Genomic DNA, 24,088 nt, shown 5'->3' with positions numbered 1-24,088 from the left:
TGTCCTGGAACTGAGAAGCCATATAATGCCCATTTAGTCATGTTGTCCAGATCTTTCTCATTATCATCGTAAAGGAGTGCAATGTTACCTTTTATGTGCTTCTATACAGTCCACATTATTGTGAGTGGGGTACACTATTCATATCTTGTCTATTAAGGTGCTTATTTAATGATGTATAAAAAGGACAACCATAGAGTCTGGGGATACCTAATAGTACACGCAATTCAGTTATTCAAATAATAAAAATAAACATATATTTAACAAACAATAAACAAATCACATCAGTAATTAACTTAAAAATAATAATAATAATAACCATAATAATAGTACTTGCATAAGAAATAGCTAAAATAATGGTATTCAAATATTGATCTCAGGATATAAACCAAAACTTTAATACTTAATTCCAAATAAATGGTAGTATAGTCTCTGTCCAAATTTACAGTGTATCTATTCCTAGGCTGATAAACCCATGTAATAAGATCAAGGAAATTTCCAGCAAATAATTACCTGCAGACTCCCATCTTGTATTATAAGAAGGAATGGTTGAGGCTGATAGTATATGTGCCTTGGAACTAGATTATGATTTACCCAACCCTACCAGTGGGGAGAAGATGTAGTCAGTGAAAGCCACTCAAAGATAACAAAAGGACATGTATTAAGCGGTAATAGTATTCCCACTGCAAGTGTGTTGCAGCTCCGGCTGTAGGAGTATAGGGACAAAGCGCTCAGAAGTGAAGCCGCATCAGGTGTGATGATAATAGCCCCACTCAGGGAGATCGTGAAGCCGCATATTCAGCAGTAATAATATTTCCAATTCAGGTATGTAACAGCTCCGGCTGTTGGAGTATAAAGGCGAGACGCTCAGAAGTAAAGCCTCATCAATCGTGGTTATGGTAGTATTTAAAGATGTATCACACTATATAACTTTATTTAAAATGTTCTCCTTTATATGAACTGAGAGCACAGTGAAAGGAATAATCAGCAGCCTGGAGGATATTGGATTATATTACTGGACTGAACCAACTGGATCAAGTATTTTAGTCATTTTTATTTGATGTAAAACACCTTTGTCCTAGTTCTAATTTGCTTATATAAATTTGCATACTAGAAGTTGTGGATAGACTTCCTCAGAAAGGGTGTCCTACTATACTCTGCTTTCATTTGCGCTTGGTTGAGTGACACACTGTTTTTGTATATCATTTAGTAAAGTATTGCCTATGTTCACATTCTAAAAATAAGCAGATGCAAGCTGGATTCAAAATCAGTAAAGAACATCATACTTGGCTACTGCCATGAAAGTAAAGGTTACAGATTATGTAATCCAAGTGCAAAAAAGCTCATCATGTCTAGAAATGTCATATTCAAAGAGACAGTGCAAGTCACAGAAAACTGGAATTCAGCAGAACAAGTACAGTACAGTATGTGTCACTGCACATGCCAGCAGCTGTAGATGAACCTATTCTGAAACAGAGACTACCAGCATGGAAGTTCAACCACAAAAATGATCTTCAAAATTAAATATCAACAAGCCACCTAAGAGGCATGATGAGGAATTAACTAGCATTCAGTGAACTTTTAATAACCTGGAATCCAAAGTCCATGTGTGAGATTGAAGGCCAAGATAGGCAAAATGACTTTGCAAAATATAAAGGTCACAATTGAGGAAGACATCAAGAATCGTGACATTGATAGCAGTACCAAATTTGTGAGTCAAGAGACTGTTGCTGTGGTATATGCTGTTAGTAAGGGCTCTTACTGATATATCTGCTAAGAAGACCAGACCAAAGTCACGTGATTTGTTGATGCCTCCTTATGTGTTTAAACCTGTTTCCTTTTCAGGTTGCTATGAGAAAGTTTTGTTTGAATGTTTGTTTAAAATGGAGAAGCTTGTAATGAGGGGTTGTTTAAAATGGGGTGTGCTATTGCACAGACTTCATGCTAGCTCCTATGGGGAGGCTTCATTCCTTATACAAGATGGCCACTGAACCTAGTACTGAGCAAGCACAGTTCAATCTTGTCACTGTGTAAGAGTAACTCTGTGCACCACTCACAACTCCAATGAAATGAGACTTGCAATTTACCTGCTCCAAAAGCATTTTCTTAGAGATCCTGGTGAGTTGTAAGACAGCCCATTATTCAGAAACTCTGCTCCATTCTACAACTGTGTACCTGAGTGAGTACTTCTGTACCCATCACTTCTTCAATAAACCACTACAACAACTGGGCTGTTTGTAGTTGTAAAGCATCTGCTGGTGTGTACAGCTACTATGCTCCATCGTTTAGCCTGTACACACTCCATTTTATAACACCCACAGCCTACCACAGCACCTAACCCGTGGGCTCTGCCGCCCTGATGCTTATTTGAGTATTATGACTGCTGATGCAGCAATGATTATAAACCATATTCATGTCCTACAATGTTTTGTACTGTAAGTCACTTTTTTTTACATACTGCTTCTGTATTTTGTGAGATGCTGCGGACCCCTTGTGGCACCATAAGGATAATAATAATAATTGGTGTCACACTATGGAGCTTATTCAGAAGCGGCCGTACTGTCTATGACCGCACGGCCACCTCGATGTTTTGCCAGTGTGCATGCGCACGAGGGAGCCGGCTCCCTCGTGCGCATGAGTGAGACCCGCTACGACCGACAACGCTGGTCGTAGCGGGTCTCTTTCCAAAGGGGGCGAGCTGTCGATGATGATTGGCAGCTCGCCCCGTTTGGAAGGCGGACCGGGGGGGTGGCAGCCCAAACGGAGGCGTTCCTATGGGAATGCCAGCCATTTGGGGGAGGCCCCACTGACATCACTAGTGATGTCAGTGGAGAGCTTCTGGCTCAGACACAGCCAGAAGCTCTCCGGGGCTTACGACAAGTGACACCCTACCCTAGGGTCTCGTCGTAAGCCCCGATGGTCGCGATGGTCAGAGACCGAGCGGTCGTTAGAGCTGTGGGTGTTAACCCACAGCCTAACGACCGCAACAGAGGCGGACGGTCAGGATGCAAGTGGCCGCCCAGTTTCTGAGCGACCGCTTGCATCCTCCGACCGCCTCTGAATGAGGCCCTATATGTGTTATATGTTTTTTCCTATTTATTCCATTTGGAGAATATCTACAATCTATCCTGGTGAAGAAATCCAGAAACTACTGTGTCAAAAATCCCATTTACTTTAGCGTAAGTCTTAATTATTTTTCCTTCGTGTGGTATGTTCGCAATTAGCACCATAAGCAAGTGTGTTTGTTTTATCTTTTTTTTTACAGTACATCTGGAGTGGTTTTCATTCTGTATGTTATTTTTCTGAAAGAAAACATATTGTCAATCATTGAAATATATTTTCCCTTGAAGACACTTGAATTAGAAAATGTTAACACTTCAGATTGAAAATTGTAGGCATGAACAAATAACTCTGTTTCATACACTTTGTTTATTTGAACTTAGAGTGACAATCATTTCTTTGTTTTTTTAATTTAGTAACCATTATATACTGTATCATGAAATATAATGATAATTTAAATTACTTACATATCTGGTTGGGCTACATGATTAGGTCCATAGGTTTATATACTATCATTATCTTATCCCAATCTTTTTATTGTGCTTTAATATGTATTTATCTATTTTTTATTCATGTAGATCACTCATAACTGATATATAGAGATAACAAAAATCCCTTTCAACCCTAATCCTACACCTGTAATTTCTTTTAATATGAGATGATAATATAATTATTTTTCAAAAGTAAATTATCATGTTATTCAGTGTAAAGCTGGGTACACACTGACAGATATATCTGTCCAATCTTTCTGGTGGAAGGGAAAATGTAGTCTGTCTTCCAGGGTTTTGGAGCAGATTTCTATTGGTATTTGCTCCCATACATTACCAGATTTTCCTTACCACCAGACAGATTGGACAGATATATCTGTCAGTATGTACCCAGCTTTAATGTCTCACTCATGTGAGTGCAAATTATAGAAGTATAGCCTAGGGTAGTGATTAATATAATTTTCATAATCAAAGAAAAGCATCATAATTAATACACTCATAACCTCCAGGGTTATACTTCCCATGAGAAAAATCCACCATGTTTCTCTTTTAAATAGCATTTAGTTCAGATCTCCTCTAATCCTTGCAATGACCTTTTCAAAATAATGGATTGAGCCCTTTTGGATTTTCTCATGTGTATCATAAAAATGACATGCCACTGTTGTTGTTTGAATTTTGTTAGATCCTATTGGCATTTAGAATGTTACTGATATGTTCTAGGAGTCTTTGTTTTAAAGGTCACAATAAATGCAGTATACCACTGCAGGTATATGGCAGTTCAAAAAGGCCCTGATGGCCCAGGTCTTTCCACATTTATCATTGTGCTCTGCATTGTGTACCACATCTTGGCTTACTTTATACTGTAGTGGCCACAGGTGTGGCACTCTGTAAATTTTTTGGTGACCTTTTTTCTTAATTGGAAATGGCTATAAAACAATTTATGTTTTAGATTGCTCATCCTACTTCAACTTATCTTATTTCCTGTTCTAGATCTTGAACTGTTTATAATGCCTGGCAGGGATTTTGCAATGTTACTCTAATACAGTCAGGTGCATAAATATTGGGACATTGACAGAATTTTCAGATTTTGGCCTCTATTCACCACCACAATGGCTTTGAAATGAAACAAACAAGATGTGCTTTAACTGCAGACTTTCAGATTTCGTTTGAGGGTGATTACATCCAAATCAGGTGAACGATGTAGGAATTACAACGGTTTCTATATGTGCCTCCCACTTTTTAAGGGGCCAAAAGTAATGGGACAAACTAAACAATCCTAAATCTAACTTTCACTTTTTAATACTTTGTTGCAAATCCTTTGCAGGCAATTACAGCCTGAAGTCTGGAATGCATAGAAATCACCAGACGCTGGGTTTCATCCCTGGTGATGCTCTGCCAGGCCTCTACTGCAAATGTCTGCAGTTCCTGCTTGTTCTTGGGGCATTTTCCTTTCAGTTTTGTCTTCATCAAGTGAAATGCATGCTCAATCAGATTCAGGTCAGGGGATTGACTTGGCCATTGCAATTCCACTTTTTAGCCTTAAAAAACTCTTTGGTTGCTTTTGTAGTATGCTTCGGGTCATTGTCCATCTGCACTGTGAAGCGCCGTCCAATGAGTTCTGAAGCATTTGACTGAATATGAGTATATAATATTGCCCGAAACACTTCAGAATTAATTCTGCTGCTTTTGTCAGCAGTCACATCATCAATAAATACAAGGGAACCAGTTCCATTGGCAGCCATACATGCCCACGCCATGACACTACCACCACCATGCTTCACTGTTGAGGTGGTATGTTTTGGATCATGAGCAGTTCCTTTCCTTCTCCATACTCTTCTCTTCGCGTCACTCTGGTACAAGTTGATCTTTGTCTCATCTATCCATAGGATGTTGTTCCAGAACTGTAATGGCTTTTTTAGATGTTGTTTGGCAAACTCTAATCTGGTCTTCCTGTTTTTGTGGCTCTTCAATGGTTTACATCTTGTGGTGAACCCTCTATATTCACTCTTGTGAAGTCTTCTCTTGATTGTTGACTTTGACACATATACTCCTACCTCCTGGAGAGTGTTCTTGATTTGGCCAACTGTTGTGAAGGGGTTTTTCTTCACCAGGGAAATAATTCTTCTATCATCCACCACAGTTGTTTTCCGTGGTCTTCCGGGTCTTTTGGTGTAGCTGAGCTCTTCGGTGAGTTCTTTCTTTTTAAAAATGTTCCAAACAGTTGATTTGGCCACACCTAATGTTTTTGCTATCTCCCTGATGGGTTTGTTTTGATTTTTCAGCCTAATGATGGCTTGCTTCACTGATAGTGACAGCTCTTTGGATCTCATATTGAGAGTCGACAGCAACTGATTCCAAATGCAAATGTCACACCTAGAATCAACTCCAGACCTTTTACCTTCTTAATTGATAATGAAATAATGAGGGAATTGCCCACACCTGTCCATGAAATAGCTTTTGAGTTGATAGTCCGATTACTTTTGGCCCCTTAAAAAGTGGGAGGCACATATAGAAACCGTTGTAATTCCTACACCGTTCACCTGATTTGGATGTAATTACCCTCAAATGAAATCTGAAAGTCTGCAGTTAAAGCACATCTTGTTTGTTTCATTTAAAAGCCATTGTGGTGGTGAATAGAGGCCAAAATATGAAAATTCTGTCAATGTCCCAATATTTGTGCACCTGACTGTATATGGTCCTTATTTGCAATAAGTGCCTACAATACAAAGCCGTTCATCAGTGGATTTAACTTTTAATGGTGGGAAGATTAGATGAGTCCACACATACACTTATCCTTAAATTATGCCAAAAAGCCCTGTTTGGCATGCCATGGACTTTGCGACTAGGCTACTGTACATCATGGGTCCCGCCACACAGTTTTGTACTGAATATGCTTCTTATTCGCATCACTAACAAAAGTACATTGCACGAGGACACTGGCATGCAGCTGCTGTGTGCGCATTGGACGCTGAACTGGGGTAAAAATAGCAAAAGACTGATGACTGATACAAGTGAGCCGAGCCATGCATTATGGCACACATCATGCTTAATCTGTGACTTTATACCAATTCCTTTCTGGCAAAAATACTAATTCTAAGTGCCTAGGATATATAAGCAACTACAATGCAAATAAATGCTAAATTCAGAAATAAGAATTAAAGTACGGAAAGTGCTACACATGGCAGAGCGTCTAAGTTGCACCATGCATCTTGTATCACAATTTAGTCACACGATAAGTAAAGTGCTATGGAGCAACTACATGTAAACTGGTGCTGTATTCAAACAGATCAGAAGAGAAGCAGCACAGATAGAACTAATGTGTTGTAGGAAACTGCTCCAAGAAAACTCTGAACAGGGTCAGAGCACAGGAAAGCAAGGTCTCTGTATAATAACGTGGTACAGTAAAAGGAAAATCCAATAGAAGGTCAATTATTCAGGGGATGCAGTCAATATCCCAGAAAAGGGGATGCTGTCGCTTAGAATACCAGTGCCGGAATCCCAATACCTGTCGGAATCCCGGCGCCGGCATCCCGAAGGTAAGTGTGGGGTTAGGGGGAGGGTTAGGGTTAGGCACCAGGGAGAGGGTTAGGTTTAGGCAGTAAGGCAGGGGTGTTTCTAGAGAGGAGGGGGCCGATGTGCAGTCTCTGACACAGGCCCCCTCCTCTCTGTCCGGTGGCGGGCAGCGCACTGAGCTGTGCGCGGCCAGCGCCGGAGTTATAGATTCTAGGCACTAAAGTGTGCCCAGAGTCTATAGAGGATGCCCTGGCCACCGGGAAAATGGCCACAGCGGCCATTTTCCCTGTTCTGCGCAAGTGCAAATGACGGGAAAATAGGTGCAGCAGCCATTTTCTAGTAATTTTTACAGTGTCGGACCCCATGCTGATGTGGGACTCTGGAGAGGTAATTCTATGGGTGCAGGGTGTGCAGTGCGGGGCCCCCATGGACCCAGGGGCCCATGTTCCCCACACACCCTACACCCATTATAGATACGCCCCTGCACTAAGGGGAGAGGGTTAGGTTTAGGGTGCGGAGAGCGTGGGTTAGGTTTAGGCACTAGGGGGGTTAGGAGTAGGAGATGGGTTCAGAAACCTACCGACAAGACCCTGTTAGGATGCAGGCATCAGGATTTTGACCACCTGTATCCCGAGCACAAGCATCCCGTAGCCAACCCATATTCAGGCAGCTGCCAGAACATTATGAGACTGAAGTAACAAGTCACAGTTTAAGCGAAATCCACAGCAAGGGTCAGACGACAGTGAGATTGAAGTACAGTAGCGAGGCACAGTTCAAGGTATATCCAAAACAGGTCAAATATCCAGGTAACAGTCAGCACATAGTAAGATAGATCAAGGATCCCCGAAACAAGACGTAGGAAATGAGGCACTGGAACACCAAGAGCTTGCGACAGTAAACAAGTTCTGTGGCCTAGGACTAATTGCCCTAAATAGGGAGCCAGCAGGTCATGTCATCAGTGGAGGGAGCAAGAGGCCATTGTAACGCTGAGAAACTGCATGCTGTGGGACCAAGACCCCAGCAGTAACCCAAAGCACACTGGGTTGCTATGGCAGCGAACTGTACAGGCCAAGTGCCAATACAACATAAAATTAATCTGCCAAGAGAATGACATCCTGCCAGACACCAATCTGCGATGCTCCAGTGAGTTGTGACAACTTGTGGCTTATGGATGTGAGCTTCTATAACGGAGAATATAGATATGTGCATTATACAGCTTTGCTGCAGTCATGTTAAAAAGCCCTCTTGGCCCACTAGGTAATGTGAGACTCTGCTAGTGCCGCGAAATGCTATGCGACTAGGACGCACAAGTAGGCTGATTAATTTGATATGTACACTATATCTGGATGCAACTGAGTCAGTGAATCTTTATATGAAGTGCTACAAAGTATCTGCTGCAGCTTTTTTCTTTCCAAGTTCCGTTGTGCTTCATATAAAGACTCGGGTGCACACAGATATACAAGTGTCCTATATTAAATTTAACCGCACAGTCTGCTGGTGAGTCCTATTTGTCAAAAAAAGACATCCAACACTAGCAGAGTGCCACGGGACCTAGCAGATTCCTCACGCCAAGCAAGTCAAGCTGTGTGGCGCATTGAGACTAGATGTATGAGGACACATCTGTACTATTTGTGTATGTCTTCTTCCTGTATTTGTCTGTTGACAAATTTCAGCATTGAGTTTTATTCAAATTTCGGGTCAAAGAGGTTAAATGAGCTTTGGCTTGCCTCCTATTTCAAATTAAGACTTTCTCAATGAATCTCTACAGAATTTCCCACTTAACCTCTAAAATAATCATGATGTCTGACTTGCATGCCATCCTGTATGAGGAGCTCTGGCTTCAGTGTGCTCTCCTGTGTGTGTGGTCATCTGTATCTCGGTCACGGCACAATGCTGCACAGCATGTTTGGCTAGTGCTCCAGGAGCTGCTCATCTATACTGTTTACCTGCCAGCATAACTTTCCAGTCTGCGGACCATTTGCGCATGTCCCACACAGTGGTGGATCTGGATGCCACTTCTACACATTGCATGGGATCTCTAAGAGAACACAGTAACTGCTACTGGCTCCTTATGTTATGTGGACACTGAATTAACATCCAGCTGAACAGAAGCAGCAGCAAGTGGGTGTGTATCTACAGTATTTAAATAGCAGAGGAGAAGATGAAGTGTGATGACTAACTTATTCCTGACATTACCCCCTTCAAAAGGAGCAATCCCTGGGTGCTCCCAGGCCTTGCTTGGAATGAAAGGTTCAAACCTTATTATTAGCAAACACCAGGATCATATTTCTAATGGATTAAATGCTGAAGGTGATCTTGATGTATTCAAGATTCAATGATGTAATCATTTCATATTCACGGTCCCCATCAAATAGAACCAGAGAAAGAGATTTTTAACTAGGATGAGTAAATAGATCAGCATAATGAGGTTTCAGGAGTGAAATGTGAAAAATTGGATGGGTTTATAAAGATTAGAGTAGTTTTTAATGGTACATGACTAGCCCCAAACAAGCTTAAACTTGTGAAGTTCAAAAATATTTAAGTTCTAATTGAGTAGTTCTAATTTTGCTCAAGGGAATGTGTTGACGAAGGTTCAGAGTAGACAACCAGACAGTGTCTCCAGTCTTGAAAATAGATAATTTGGTCAGTCAGTAAATCTTTTATAGTCTAGTTGAGTAGAGGGTAGGAAGGTTTACAGTTTCTGATGAACGTATTGAAGAGCAGTAAGCCAATCTGAGATAAGAGGAATAGAGTTGGTCATTGGAAAGATTGGAATAGATGTAGGCTGGTAGTCATAAGTGGCAACAAAAGGACTTGTATTCTTAGCATTAATTTTGATGTTGTTGATGGCAAATTTAGTCAGTGGGAGGTACTGATACGTGTCTATGCTGCAGATGAGAAATTAAGCAGCATAGACACTGTTCTAAGGTTTGTTTTGTACCTTCAGTCTATCCATTGGTTTGAGGGTGAAATGATTTGGAATGGCACATTTTAATGCAGAGGGATGTTCAGAAATTGTGCTTTCCTCTAGAAATGAACTTGGGTCCTGTTTCAGACCCGCTCGCGAGCGCTATGCGCTCGCAAGTGGGTCGATGGTGGCCCAGTGAGCATGCGCACGATGGAGCCGGCTCTGTCGTGCACATGCACGAGACCCAAATAGCGACGGGCAAACCGTCACTCCGGGTCTCGTACCAAAGGGGGAGTGCTGTCGATGTTGAGTGACAGCATGCCCCCTTTGGTGGGTGGGCTGGGGGTGTGCCTGCCCAGACAAAGGCGTTCCCATGGGAACACCTACTATCTGGGGCCGGCCCCACTGACATCACAAGTGATGTCAGAGGGAGTGCTTTCAGCTTTTTTAGAGCCAAAAGCACACTAGGGCTTGCGGCAACGAGACCCTACCACACGGGTCTCATCACAAGCCCGATGGTCGCGATGGTCTTGACCATTGCGACCATCTTCCTGGCCGCTCGCTATAGCTGTGGGTGGTCACCCACAGCTATGCGATCGGCCAGGAGGCTGCTCTAAAAAACAGAAGGCCGGCCCTGATTCAGAGCGAGCGCTCTGTCAGAGCGTTCGGCTCTAAATCAGGCCCTGAGAACCACAGTCTGAAGTAATGTTGTCAGAAAGACTAGAAAGACAAAAAATTCTTGGATAAGAATATGATTTTTCTATTGCAGTGGTAATTTCCTTAATTCGATAAAGTATACAGATGTTGCCAGCATCACTATGATAGTATTGTAATTAGTTGATTTATGTGAGGCCACAATGAAATCTACTGTAATCTATATCGAAATTTAGTCGATATACACTGCAAGATCGGGTAATACAGGGTGTGTAGCCAAAATCAAAAGGCAGGGCCACACCTTCATTAGAAAAAAAATATAGTAAAATATTATGTGCGCTATTACAAAGTAGAGATGTGCACAGACCGTTGTGTTTTGGTTTTGGTTCTAATTCATCATGATGTTTTAGTTTTCATAAAACCACCACCATCAAGTATTTTGGTTTTGGATCTAGTATCTTTTTAAAAAAATTGATAAAAACAGCTAAAATCATGTAATATATACCTATTTTGTTCCTACATTACTAGTAACCTCAATAACATTAATTTACAGTAATTTTCAGTCAATTTTGACCACCCCACAGCTCACAATACTGTTTTCACCAATATTAGCCAAAGGCTAAAGTGAGCTGACTGACTAAACTAAGAAACAGAGCAACATCATAAACACAAGGCAGTTTAAAAGAATATCGCACATCTAGGAAACATAGTGACACTGTAGTGGAAGACATAATGTCATGTTAATATAATGCCATACAATGAACTAGATCAGAGGCCCGAGGCCAGTACAGGGAAATGAAGGTAGAGTATTTAATACTATTTATGTAGTGAAAGCCATGAAAAGCATTGATTTATTATACAGTATGAACAAATAAGCACTTACTGTATAACTTACTGGCAAACATGTAATGTGGAAGCCAGGTAAAGCATGCCACTGATTGATTTAATTGATTGATTAATGATTTGATTATACAAATAGAGAAGCAGTTATACCTATAAAGTAAAGAAAAACATATAGACATGGACCTGGCAAACATGTAGTGTGGAAGCCAGGTATAGCATGCCATTGATTGATTTGACTGAGTAATGATTATATGAACAGAGAAGCAGTTATAACTATAAATAAAAAAAACATATAGACATGGGCCTGGCAAGCATGTTGTGTGGAAGCCAGGTAAACCATGCTATTGATTTTGATTGATTGATAAATGCTTATATGCCAAAGAAGCAATTATAACTATAAACAAAAGAAAAACAGAGAATTTGCCTTGCAAACCATTAACAATGTCCTAGTAAAGTATAACATAATAAAGTACAATAAAAAGAAAAGTGGTGAACAATGGAATTGTCCTTGGACCCTCACTCCTTCCCTTATGTTGCATTTTAAAAAGGATATGCACAAAAAATAAAACACTTCAGCAAAAGGACTGTCACTTTTGTGGCTGAAGTGCTTGCTTTGTTTGGGCCCCCACAAAACAAGCTACCAATGGACTTAAGGTTGCTAACATTGCTGTTAATCATCCCTACAGTTGTAAATTGTCATTATCATCCTCATCAGTGTTATTATCATCATCACACATTATCAGCTCATTCCCACTGCAAATCATTGTTACAAAAGTCTCTGTGCTTTATTGCAATTGGCGGCAAAGGTCTTCCTCATAGAATTGGTAGTTCATTTTTATGAATATAATTTTTTCCACATTTTGAGCAGGTAGCCTGCTATACTGATTGCTCAAAAGGTTCCCGACTGCGTTAAACACTCTATCTGAGTACACACTAGAGGGTTTGCAGCTTAATTAAAGTAAAGCTAGTTTTTACAAGGGGCTTTAACTTGTCTTTTTTTCTTCCCAGTATTTAAAAGGACAGTGTAACATGCTAATTTGTACACTGTCATTAAAATAATTCAACATCATTCTATCGATGCTCAGTGTTTCAAATTGAGTCATGGTAGTGGTGTCGATAATTTTGGATAACTCTTTTAAACCTGACTAGATGTCATAATGTTGATTCACTTTGGTGTGCTGAGTTGACTCATTCTCATCCCCAGTGGGTCTCTTGGAAAAGGTCAGTTTTTTCCTGACAGCAGCATCTGCAAAAGAAACTAAATCATTAGAAGTCAATGTGTGTGCCACTTGAGCTTACAACTTGCTTGCATTGAGCTTTTTTCATCTCTTAAGAGCTGTGTCAGTTGGAAAGAAAGACATTATGTAGGACTTAAACCTACTATTGAGCATAGTTGCCGAAATGTATTGATCCAATTGCAAGACGTTGACAACACTTTGGTCTTGGCAAAGTGAATAAAGAACTTGATCTACATGTCCAACATACTTGGCAGAATCGCTTCTTTTCATCTACTCCAGTTTCTCTAGCTGCTTTTCCAGTAGTTTAACTCACGGAATCACCTGACTCAGACTGGCAGTGTCACTTGGTCTCTTTTTCAAATGGTTTCAAATTCTTGCATAAAACAGAGAGTATTCTACATTGTACTGGAGAAATAATAATACTAATAATATTAATAATAATAATAATAATGATAATAATAATAATAATGTTATTTATATAGCACTTTTCTCCTAGTAGGACTCAAAGTGCATTACATTTACCTTTACAGCACAAAATACAAACAAGCTTAACAAGGGACATTAGTGAAATGATTGGTTGAAAAGATAAGTCTATTTTTGAAGGATTCAAGAGTGGAGGCTTCGCAAAGTGTGCAGAGAAGCGAGTTCCATAGAGTCAGAGCCACAAAGCACTCCAGGAGATTCTAGGTTCTATTAATAGTCCTTCGTCACCAGATTGCTGTAATCGAGTGGAACAGTAAGGGACCTTGGTCCCTGGTAATGTAGGTCTTGCTCAGGTACTTGGGCCCTTGTCATGTAGGGCTTTGAAATTCAGTAAGCTTGAAAATGATCTGCCATCTTACAGGCAGCCAGTGAAGGCTATAGATACTGGACGTTATGTGACTGGAACGGGGCTGGTTGGTTAATAGCCTGACCACTGCATTTTGTACCATCTGCAAGCAATGCAATTATTTTGCTGGGTGACCAAGGTAGAGGGCATTGCATTAGTCTAGGCATGATGATATAAATGCATTTACTGTATGACTTTAGGCAGATCTTCTAAGAGAATTTAGTGCTTGATTCTGGCTATGTTTCTCAGATGAAAGAATGAGGATAGGATTGTAGCTGATACAGGTACAGTTATGTATCATCTACTTAGCAGTGGTAGATTAGGACATGATGTCTGAGTATTTCGCCCAGTGGTAGCATGTACAGTATACTGCAAAAACCATGGGAGATACAGATGTGTCCTCTTACACCTTTCCTTTTTTGCTTCATTTGGCAGGAGATGTTTAGCAGTAGCTAAATAAAATGGATAAATTTACAATTTTTTTGCTGCAAAATAATTTGTGTAAACTAGCAGATTAAAGTAGCAAATTTAAAAAAAAATCACAAGGCATGGCTAAGTTACGGAGTCCATGGCATGGCAAATTTGGCCACATGGCTAGATTTTAGGAAAAGTGTATGTGGACACATCTGTAGTATAGAACTCTATGTGACACCACATGACAGTGGCACTGGTGATGAAGATCTTACTCCAGAAGAAACTGTTTGTGACCTGTCGGTGAGAAATTATTTGAGTAAAGTACATTCCCCCTCTTCTATGTCATGTACTGTAGGTGTGGATGGCTTTTTGCTGTTCCTCCAGTCGCTGAAGCATATAAATGGTGGAATTTCACCTGATTACTACCTCCTGCTTCAGTTAATGGAATGGCAAACTGAACTGTTCTTGCAGCTGCTACAATCTTTTATATGTGGTTGATGAATGACGAAAATGCCCTGAAATTTTATATGCCACAGACAGCATCTCCTGCACACACCTGTAATTTTTGTTTATTGTGTGTGCAAAACATGGTACATGTTCAAATCCACCCAGTTGTAATGCTCATATAATGTTACTTGCATTATCGGAAATGACAAACCCTGAAGAGAGTCTAAGCGGTGTACTGTAAGCCATTTTGCTATGACATCCCTGAGATTTTCCAACATGTTGACATCAATATGCCTCTTAGTGAAGCTGGTGATACAGAGAGTAGCCTGTCTGTGAATAAGCTGGTGTTGTGTATTAGATCAGGGCCGCAACTAGGGGTGTGCGAGCAGTGCAATCGCAAGGAGCTCTGTGGGCGGCAATGCTGCTTACCCACGGTCCTGCATCTGGCTAGCAGGGTGCCTGTAACAGCAACCTGCTGCCAGAATATCTGCAACAGTGCCACCTGGAGCATCCTTAGGACGCTTCAAGTGTGCCAACCACTACCCTTACAGCACCCCGGAGCATCCTGAGGATGCTCCAGGCATTGCTGTAATTACAGTTGATCGTGGCCCCGCCCCCTCTGCATGACATCATGTGAAGAGGCGTGGCCTGCACTGAGCACTGGTAAATCTAGTTACATCGCTGTATTAGATACTACTGCTGCTGAAGACGGTACACCCACCCAAGTGAGCTGTCACAGTTATGTAATCTTTTGTTTGACCAGTATCGCTTGTCCACAAATCTGTAGTCAAGTGGATACTTGACACGATGACATTTCCTAGGCCAAGAAAGGTCCCAATAGACTCAGTGGTACGGCATGCAGGAATTGTTACACACCTGCTTCTTGAAAAAGCTGTAACATACAATGAAATGCATTGCAAGCACAGGTGTTTGCTGCTGATTGAACTCTGCTACTTCAGAAAAGGCTGAAACCAGAGGACCCTGTATAGTGAGTAAAACTATTAATTATGATGTGCTAATACAGCAACCACAATTGTATGTATATAGCCTACTATTACAGCGGTTTTATCTGGCTGGACATAAATGTTTAATTTAACTCTCTGATACTGCTAATGGACTACCAATTTTCCTACTTTATCTGCAGTTAGGAGAAGTTCTCCATATATCATTGCTAGCAGCTAGTCACTATAATTACATCACTAAATAAGTTATTACACTGTAACCTGTGCTGAGTTACATGCTTTTTATGTGGATGACTATACTTCGAATTCATATTATATTTAGAATGCAGTGATATTGTTATATAATTTTGTTCTGGGGTAGTGTTCGTTATTATTGAATATACATATTTAATATTGCATGTGTTAAATTTGTAAATAAACCTTTTAATACATTCCTTCCTATAAACCTCTAAGATTCACCTGCCTAGAACCTCTAAGATAAAACCCTGCCTAAAACCTCTAAACAGAACACTAATTGCGTACGCAGTTTAACCGCAAATAAAGACAGGAGTGGAATCTGTGTTTCCAAAGCACAAGTATTATTCAGGTAAAAGTACAGTCAGTTACACGCAATCTATACATACATAATTTAGGCATAAAAAGGAAATACAGACCAAGTACGGTTATACATACGCTGCGCCTCCGGACCCAGAGATAGACTTCTGACTAGATATCCTCAGTTCACCCAAAATTCAGCATGAACTGGCAAACCAGTGTTTGGACACATGTATTTATTCCCCCCCAGACTGAAACAGGACAACGGGAGAACTTCCTGCTGATCTCATTGGTTCCCAGAGGAGAAGCATATGTAACGACACATTTAACAGGTTTGTTTCAAATAGACTTTCCCAGCCTCTAACAGCTGGGGTCTTTCTGGTAACGCCTCCTTTAGCATCCTAACAGTTGAATCTAAAATATTCATTTTGGTTGCTTGTAGGTTCTGCGGTCCATAACTCGAGAATGCATAATGCGATCTCCTCACCGATAGCACCGGAAAACTGTGGAAAGAGTATGCATCAGAACAACTCCAAGAATGACATGTTTATCTTGTATAATTCCTTAGTTAACAAATATCTTTATTTCTTAGCATTTAAACTAACTGAACCTTCTTGAATCATACATTTTGATGCTTATGGAACCTTATGTGCGAATATGTAGTGTGTGGGTATTTGGGGTTTGGTATAAGGATGCTTGTTATTAATGGGTGAGATTTAAGTGCATAATCTCTCATACACGAAGTGAACATCCAGCAGTGTGGATGGCTGAGAGTTGTAATTCTACATGCCCTCTGTCAGCAGGCCCCCACCTGCTGTGTTCAAAGGAAAACAAAACCTCTTTTGTTCTCACAGACTCTTGTGTGAAGTGCAAATGTATTATCACCTCAAACTGTGGGATTTGGAGCCATCTTGTCTAGGATTCAGGCAAATCCAATTGTGTAGATATTATATTACAATTGCCACAACTATACTTTATCTGCATCCAGGGATTCCCAATTTGTATGTAAAAATACCCATTGTCTCTTCTTATTTACTTCTACTTAGAAAGCTGGTTTTTCCCATTGCCCTTGGTAGGTTAACAAAAACATTGCCATCTGTTCTTAGCTCCTGGGTTATAACTTGAATTAATGCTGACCACAAAAAATGGTGTCTTACGATCTCATTTCCAAAATGGAGTCTTGCGGCCATTGGCAAGATGGCGTTGCTGCGATTAAATTTTAAACTGAACTTGTCTCACTCAATTATTCAACTTCGACACATGCTCTTGGGAGAAATTGACCTTTGCCTATTTTATGTTTGAATGAATAAACACTTTATTTTTAAATATATTGTATTTATTTATGTAATTGTTCTAAGTGCCACAACACAATTTTGGTCTACAGAAGATTCCTGAGTGTAGGCCTGATTCACCAGCGATTGCAATAGCGATTTACGCATGCAGTCTCACTGTATGCTAATCCATTGTGATCGCTATGCCAACGCAGCATAACATAAGGACACCCACTGTACCTTACGGGAAACAGTCAGGAAGCCGGCAGTTGCAATGCCAACCTCTGGCTTCCCGACTGCTTAATCCCGGCAAGGTACAAATGACAGGCATCAAAATCTCAATGCCTGTCATTAGACCTATGCTGGGAGCCTGACACACAGCTTACTGATCGAAGGTAAGCCAGGTGCAAGGCGCGGACAGCTGCAAGGGGGGAGGGTTAGGTTAGAGGCTCCTGGGGGGGATTTAGGGTTATGCACCCACCTGGGAGGTTAGGGTTAGGCTAGGGGAAGGGGGGGTTAGGGTTAGGCACCCCGGGGGGAGGTTAGGGTTAGGTTAGGGATAGGCACCCCCCCGGGAGACTTAGGGTTAGGCTGCAGGGCAGGGGGGGTTAGGTTTAGGCACTTAGAGAGGGGTTAGGGTTAGGCACTTGGGGGGGAGATTAGGGTTAGGCACCCCTAAGGGAGGGTTAGGTTAGGGGTTAGAATTAGGTTCGTTTATAGTTACCTTAAGGACGATCGGGATATCCTCCTCTGTCATGCTGCCGCTATCAGGATTAGAACCACCGGCCATGCGGCCAGTGGTAAATCATACTGATTCCTACCTTACACACATCTATAATGTTTAATAAGACTGTGAAACCATCGATACTTGAGCACCATCGCAGCCTCACGCACCATTGCTCTGACCTTACTCGGGAATTGCTAACTTCAGCGCATGCTTTGAGTACTCAAGCTGCATACGGCATTGCAGTGGATAATTTATGCATGCCCATGCAATGGCGTTCAAATGCCCTGTCACGACTGCATTTCGCCGACCACCCCCCATCATTTCCCACAAATAGCACTTCCTGTCAATCACTGTGCAATGGGCAGAGCCATAACTAGACTTTTTGGTGCCCTGTGCCAGAAAGAGCATTAGCACCCCCTTTATTTTTCAAAGGGAAATAATGCACCCAAAAAAGGGCCATGGCTTCATGGGGAAGAGCCAGGTAAGAGATAGGAGAGGCCAGGAGATGCTGGGGATGAGATAAGAGGAAGCTACAAGCAAGAATGATAATAAACAGAAATTTGACAGCGCCCCCTGACCTGTGGTGCCCTGTGCAATGGCACCGGCCGCACTACCCTAGCTACGGCTCTGGCAATGGGTCTGCGTAGTCACTGTGATCACAGTCCCTGTCAGTCGCCAGTTTGTGCACATGCACTGTGATGCATTCGCATGCGCAGAATGTAACAATCGGCTGATTGTGTGCATAATCACAATTGCAAACGGTAATGAATCAGGCCCTATGTTTGGCCCTGGCTTTTGCAATAGGCATTCTAGTGCATGAAAGAGGAGTAACAGGACTACCACTTGCAAAAAAAGCCATGGTCTGAGCCTTTCCTTGCCACTGTGTGTGGTGTATGGCATTCAGGCAATTTAACTTTTTTCGGCAGTACATTTTCTCATTATTGTCAGAGGTGTTGTTTGTAATCTATTGTTTAGATTTCAGGTGTCCTTTATTAAACCTTCTATACCCTTGACCACCTTTATTAAATGTTGCCATACTATCATCGCTGGCAGCAGCCACATACCCTCACATACACTTGAAGGATAACACACTATGCCAATTTTTTTGCACTAATGGCTTTGTTTTTGTACATGAAAAAGCACTTGGATGAATAGGTCTTTGTGAGAATACTATGCCTCACTGCTGCAGCCCACAGTCCCACACCCTCTCACTCCAGTCTCCTGTGTGAAATGGCACCTGATAACAAGGGAGGGAACAATCTAAACCACATGAGATTTGATGCTGGGAAGATAATGTTTTGCCTTGCTTTGGGATCTTAACTTGACGCGAAAAACCAGAGCTGGGACCCAGATCTACTAATTTCCCCTAAGTTTAGGTGTTTTCAGTTTCTAGGAAACCAAAAAAATACATCTCTATCACAAAGCTCTGACATGCACCACAGAGGATAATTTTCCTCTTCCGAAGCTTGGCATACCACCGCTGAGCCCATCATGCAATATTGGGCACTGGTAAACAGCATCTGCTCTTCCCCACTCTTTGCGCCCCTGACCCAGACTGGATAAAGCAAACCATGTGGTGAGGTTTAAAGTCAATGCAGCACAGGCACAAACAGTACATGAACGAACATATTGCAAAACATCTGAATGGATTGTGGCCACCAAAAATATTGCTTTAAGTCCAACATCTTGCAGGTACTGTACCTGGATGCCCAGCTAAAACAGAATTATGGTAATGTTGAAGAACAGAGATTTGTGAACTGAATGGTTCACACATTTTGCCATGCACTTTATCATCATGACTGATCTTGGAGAATGAATGCATGTTGAGTTTTTCTGGCACAAACATGTTGAAGAAGATCTGATTTTATTATGGACCCACAGAAGATGGTGGGAACCAATTAGGCTCTGGTACAGACTAAATAAGCTCCTTTACAGAATCTAATTTGGAAAGAGCATCAGCCGTATCAGTATGTGAACCAGGATGATATGTTTCTTAAAATTGCAACTATCAGAAAACTGAGTCCCTTCAGCATTGTCGTGAGGATCACTAATGGCTCACTGCAGGTGATGCTGCCTTTTCTTAAGAGCCAGCTTTATAGCCAGAAGTTTCTTATAGCCAACATCATAATGAAGTTCAGTAGGTGACATCCTGTCACAGCTACTGTAAATCAGAAACATCCACTTCAACAATAAATGGTAAATTGGTATCAGGATGAATCAATATGGGATCAAAAGTAAAAAGATGCTTCAGTTGTATAAATGCTTCTTTTACAGAAGTATCCATGATAATTCTTGTATTTTGTATGTGAATTGGGGCAATAACAGTAGAAACTGGTTTGGGGCTATAACAGTAGAAGCATTTTTATGAATCGTCTTTAGAAATCAGAAAATCCAATGAGTCATTGTTTCTACTTAAGTGTAATTGGTAACAGCCACTCCACTACTGCCTTCAATTCAGCAGAATCCATCTTCATCCCTGATGAAGAAATGCAATATCCTAGCAAAGACTAAATTTACTATCCATCGGTTTTGAGTCTAAACCAAACCCGATGGATGTCAGTGGCGTTTAGCTGTCTGGAAAATGACTGTTTATGATGGTTCATCATCTGTTGGGTGTCAGCTTCAAATGAAACCCAGCGTTGATGTCAGTCATTTTTTACAGCTCTAAAGTCCATCAGTTCTGAACTTTCAATTCAAAACTGACAGGAAATAGAAGTTAAAAAAAGAACGGCAAACCCGCCCAAACAAAAGCATTGCACAGATCACTATGATCTATGCAGGCTTTGTTAGGTTAAAAAGTTATCAAAGTGTTAAAATAAAAAAATGCATGGGATCTTCCCATCCCAAATCAGTAACCAGCCCAGGATCTTTCAGCCTGGGCTGGTATTGGAAAATGGGGGAAAAACAGTGTGGGGGTTACACCTATTTTCCAATAACCAGCACTGGGCTTAACCAGCCGGGAAATAATGCCATAGCAGGGGGGCACACAGTGTGGGAACACCCTGCCATCACATTAACTAGCCTCACTGGTCAGTCCAGGATTGGAATTCATCAGAAAGTGGGGACCACCTATAAATGGCGTCCCCCCTCTCAAGGAAATACCAGCTCTAGATTGAAAGCATTCCTGTTGGTGGTGGATATATAGTATCATAATAAGTATAGTTAATAATATTGTTCTTTACAGGTGGACTACAAGTGCCAGACAGTGTGTCATAGACATTAAGGGCCCACTGGCACCTTTAGTTCACCTGTAAAGAAAATATTAAAATAACACAGTACTCACACCCTGACTGTGGTAATCCTTTATTGAAAAATAAAATAAAATAATAAAATTCCATACTTACCTTATCCTTGGGTGGCATCCTACTTGGTCCATGTAGGCATCCATATGGTTTTGGAGAATGATTATTGCATTTAACTCACAATAGTCCCCACAAGGTCTCAATGAGCCATATTTTCTTTTTGACAAAAAATATGGGGGCTCCCACATGTGAAGATCAAGGCCTACTAAATCCCTTGTGAAATACTTTATAATTTCTTTATTTTAAGGCTTGTAATTCAAATTCTACCAATGAATATATTTTCTCTAAATGTAATCATGGCTCCATCTAAGAGATCAATGGGACAATCATAAATGCTGTTTGGAGGCAAGACCTCTGACTGAAGTTTGCTGAATACATGTATAGATTAATCCTTTAGAATTAAACTCCCAACCCTTAGAGTGGTATTAGTGAGTCATTAAAGGAGAGGAGACCAGTACCATAATAAAGAAAATTAAAGCGGTCTGGTTTGCCTGTCAATGATAGTGTTATTAGTCACCTACTAAGGGAAACCAATAACAGAAAAACAAGAAGAGTCTAAACGATATGGTTTCAACATGTTTGTTAAAACACATAATGTGAAAGGAAAAGTCAGTTGAGTAAACAGACCATCCATCAAAAGGGAACCATCAAATGCACATATGGGTGCTGGATGTACATGCACGGAATTCTCAATCTAAACATATAACCATGAGCCACACAATTTCCTCCAGCTCAGAGTCAATGAGAGCATCCACACTTAATTTAAGGCTGTTTCTCTGTAAAAGAATAGTAACAGTCATGTGAGTCCATGGAGTTGGGAAGGATGGGACTGAACACTTTTGATTCATCTCTTCCTTTCCCTAGTTAAGTGTAGCTCCCAAGGGCTCATGTAATCTCTTGGTTTTAACACTACATCTGGTAGCCTAGTGACCAGGTTTACTACGATACATGCATGAGTTTATTACCCAATGACGGTCCCTCTTCTCCCTGGATAAAGGGGATAAAGGTTTCCAGCATAAAGCCTAGCTGCATATAATAGGTTATGATGCAGATCATAAGTAGCTTCTGTTTTGTTGAAACTTGCAGTCCAGTGTAAAGAAGGGTCAACTAAGCCTACCTTTTCTCTATGCCTCTCCTTAAAGCTTAACTCAATCTTAATGGCTAGTTTAAATAGATAATCCACACTCACCAGAATGTCCACTTCACTAGCGCATCTTTATTGAGATTAGTCAGAACCTGACCCCTGCAGAAATTGAAGTGTTGGGCAGTGCTATTCCAGGTGGTATCAGTCACTCTCCTGTGGATCTCTGCAGTGTACTCATAAACCAATCTGTTTAATTGTTGGCATGAATCTGAGGCAGTTTCTGCAATAAATGCTAGATTGGGGTCATCAAACATAATACTCATAGTATCTATGAAGTCATGGAAATTTCCAAACAATTAATAATCTTGCTCCATAACAGGTGATGCCCAGACCACTGCTTTCCCCATGAGCAAAGAGAGAAGCAAATCCACTTGCATTCTATCAGTGGGATAACATGGAAAAGTGAATCTGACATTGGTTAAGAGACGCCCAGAAAGACATATGGGCCTTATAAAATTTATATAGTAATGATATGTTAAGATGCTGAATAGGGGGTTGTTGTTCCTCATGTTGCATTGCAGTTTGTAAAGCCTGTCCCATAGCCTGCAACTGTTGGATTAATTCTGTCATTCTCTACCAGCAGAATCTGTACAGACTTCTGTCAATTGTAAGGAACCCTACATGTTGGAGAATGGAGTTCCCAGAACCGATAGCACAGGTGATTGTAAGCACACAGACCAGGGCTACAGCAGATGGCATAATGTATTAGATGAATGTAAACATATTGTATGGCAATGGATATTCAGGTAACTGGCACCACATTCAGGGACCTTGGAACAATACATCATGTCAAATTTGGAAGGGCACATCATATCCATAATATATAATTTATTTGCCCATTATATGGATCATCACCATACCTCCCAACATTATAGATCCTGGAAGAGGGACTACTCATGTGTATTCAGTGTGCACACCCAAAAAGGCCTAGCGGGGAGGGGGCATGGCCATGCTGAATACCCTTGTTCTGTCAGTCTAGGCGCATGCCCAGCAGTCTTGGAGATACTGGGCTAACCCCAGGGATGGGCTGTCCCTGCACAGTATAGATGCCGGGTGCATGCGCACAGCATCTACTCACCCGTGTGTGCTCACCCCAACTCCCCCCCCAACACTGCGGGACACTGCTGCACACTGGTGGGCTGGTGGAACAGTCCAAGAAAAACGGGACTGTACTGACCTCAAAGCGGGACAGTTAGGAGGTAGGCTACACTAAGGCAATGGGAGGCAGCATTGCCAAATTAACATAACAGATTTCAATTAATTATATGTCCTCAAAGAGGACTGCAATAAAATTACCTGGCAGTCAATTTAAACCATAGAGACCTGTCCATTCTATTAGTCCTGGGCACAAGTATATACCATAATTGTCACAAAATGTATAAATATTATGAATATACAATACCTGCTTTTTATTCATATGCTACAAGTTAGATAAAAGCAGGTACAGTTTTAATAAAATATAAGAATTATTTAAGGAATAATGGTTGCTTTGGGTTAATGGTGACAATAGTTGATATCTCAAACAAGAAATGGAATAACCACATAGAATAAACTATTATTCAAAAGTTATCAGAATACTAGATTATTAGTTAGCAGAAGTTAGTTTATGATACAAACTGGAAGACACAGATTGAGAACTCTTATACCGGGACATATCATATAATGTCAGAGATGAGCACACCAAAACATCATTGCTCTGGCTCAGAAACTAAAACACTGGTTATATTTACTTAGCTATTTTTAGGTGTTCTCTGTCT

At 41.0% G+C, this 24,088-nt stretch overlaps 1 protein-coding gene across 5 annotated transcripts in view; it reads left to right on the top strand.

The window, feature by feature from the left end:
* Positions 1-24,088, top strand: part of MLIP (muscular LMNA interacting protein) — a 258,418-nt gene that overhangs the window by 5,620 nt on the left and 228,710 nt on the right. For all 5 annotated transcript variants that reach the window (XM_088479668.1, XM_088479670.1, XM_088479667.1 and 2 more), the window contains exon 2: positions 22,915-22,989. The gene's annotated coding sequence lies outside the window, so the exon portion shown is untranslated. The remainder of the gene's footprint in view (positions 1-22,914; positions 22,990-24,088) is intronic.

The sequence above is a fragment of the Taudactylus pleione genome, unplaced genomic scaffold (assembly GCF_031769625.1).
Source record: "Taudactylus pleione unplaced genomic scaffold, aTauple2 ptg000244l, whole genome shotgun sequence".
Lineage (NCBI taxonomy): Eukaryota > Metazoa > Chordata > Amphibia > Anura > Myobatrachidae > Taudactylus > Taudactylus pleione.
The sequence above is the reverse complement of the archived record's forward strand: the minus strand, read 5'-3'. Positions and strand labels throughout refer to the sequence as shown.